This window comes from Anolis sagrei, chromosome 5 (genome assembly GCF_037176765.1).
Source record: "Anolis sagrei isolate rAnoSag1 chromosome 5, rAnoSag1.mat, whole genome shotgun sequence".
In the NCBI taxonomy this organism is placed as follows: domain Eukaryota; kingdom Metazoa; phylum Chordata; class Lepidosauria; order Squamata; family Dactyloidae; genus Anolis; species Anolis sagrei.
Genome location: NC_090025.1, coordinates 129521910 through 129524187, shown reverse-complemented (window position 1 = coordinate 129524187; position 2278 = coordinate 129521910). Strand labels below are relative to the sequence as shown.

Here is a 2278-nt window from a genome sequence, read left to right as displayed (position 1 = left end):
AAAGGAACTGATGCTTTGATATATTTTTGGCACAGAGCTGCAAAATTTGAGAGCATGTGAGCAAAAGCCCTTGTCACTTTGGGAAGCAAAGCCACACCAAAGCAGTATTGAACAAATAGGTAGCTGCAGAGAAATGTATCAAAGTCACAATTCATAATGAAAGCAAGACCAAGGGGCTTTAAGTGTACAAAAGCATTTTTATTGTTTCTGTCATGGTGGGAAAGTAGACAGGGTCACAGGTTAACCAGAACATAATGTGTTTAATAAACATAGCATGTGAGCAGATCTTTAAACATTGTGCTGTTTCTCTGGCAAAAACTTCAGATAACTACTTACAAAAGTACACCTGGATTTTAAAAAAAGGCTGGAGCTCAAAGGTGTGTGATGAGAAGAGGGCCTCTTTCTTTGGACAGGCTATAACCTGCCCAATTGTTGGAACACTTGACTCAAATGAAACATACTCCAATGCAAGCACCAGACTTCCTCTGCTCCTCCTCTTGCTCCCAGGCTGGACTTTGGATTGTATCAAAAGTTTTCCTCTTCTTTTCGGGCATCTTTTTTGGATGCTTTGGGGAATGACCTGGCCTTGCACACTGTCTGCCAGGAGGACATGTTGGTGATAGAGATCTACACTAAGTATATGAGAGTATGGATTCCTGACCCAGAGAATGTCTGGAAATTAGTAGAAATCATCAAATATTATAAAGAAGGAGGTAAAACTCTACAGCTGAAACTTGAAAATGAAACAATCCAGGAATATTCTATTGATCCGAAAGTCAAAAAGCTTCCCTTCTCCAGACATTTTGGTTGGAGAAGATAACCTGACAGCTTTAAGTTACCTCCATGAACCTGCAGTTTTGTACAACTTAAATGTCTGATTCTTATAATCAAACCACAGCTACATGTATTGTGATATTGTCCTGGTTGCCATTAATCCCTATGAAAAGTTGCCAATCTATGAACAAGATGTTATCTATGCTTACAGTGGCCAAAACATGGGAGACATGGATCTTCATATCTTTGCACTTTCAGAGGAAGCATAGAAGCAAATGACCAGAGATGAGGAGAACCAGTCTATTATTGTTAGTGGGGAGTCTGGAGCTGACAAGACAGTCTCTGCCAAATATGCCATGTGCTTCTTCACTTCAGTTGGAGGTTCTTCCAGTGAAACCAATATTGAAGAGAAACTTTTGGCTACCAGCCCTATTATGGAGGCAATTGGGAATGAAAAACAACCATCAATGACAACAGAAGTCACCTTGGGAAAGACATTCAGATTGGCTTTGATAAAAGATAAAGAATGATAAAAATTAAGTAGATAATGAAGAAAATGGAGAGAATTAAGAAACATTTAAGAGAATTTGAATGGGTGACTGGATTGAAGATAAATTGGAAAAAAGAGAAACAATACTATTTAACTATACTAAGCAGGAGGAAGAAGAGTTTAAAAAGCAAATGGATATAAAAATATATTAAAATACACGTGGAAGATAATATAAAATACCCTGGAATAATTATAACCAAAGATCTAAAAGCTATAGAAAAAAATAGAAGAATTAAGGAAAGAAGTAGAGGGAAAGTTAAAGGAAGATAAAATTAACAACTATCATGGTTTGGTAGAATAGCATTAGTAAAATTGAAAGTCCTACATAAAATAAACTTTTTATTCAGGATGATCCATTAAAGATTTCAGAAAAAGAAATAAATAAATGAAAACAAATGATAAATAATGTATGTAATTATGGGAAAAAGAACAAATCAAACCAGTGATGGGCAACCTTTTGAGCTTGATGTGTCAAAAATTTCCAAAAAACAAAGACAACTTGTGTGGGGTGTCACTTTGAGAAAAAACCAAACATGATTTCATGATATATATAGTTTAAATAACAAAAATGTAATTGTAATATATAACTGTATTTAATAAACTAAAAACTAATCATTTAACTTACCTGCTTAGTGACCTCTTTGTTCATCCATCAGTCGGTTTCTTTTGTTGGTGTTGATATTATTTAACATGTGGGGTTCCATGAATTTAGATAAGTGAGGGGATATGTGGTTGGTGGTAATGGCGAACACAGGACCCCCAGAGGCGTGTCCCCTGTGGCATTCCACTGCTCCCTGCTCTGCTAGCTGGAAATGAGGTCAAAGCCTAACCAGATGTCCCAGAACTAGATGCTCTGTGCCAGAGTTCTGTTGTTTTGACCTACAGCCCACCGGCACAGAGTTTCTACACTACACTACAGCAAATATTTCATCCTTGGCTACTGTGCCAGTGCTG

General features: G+C 36.9%; 1 pseudogene; it reads left to right on the top strand.

Annotated features, from left to right (window-relative positions):
• Positions 1 to 610: 610 nt before the first annotated feature.
• Positions 611 to 1318, top strand: LOC132777176 (unconventional myosin-Vb pseudogene; annotated as a pseudogene).
• Positions 1319 to 2278: the final 960 nt, after the last annotated feature.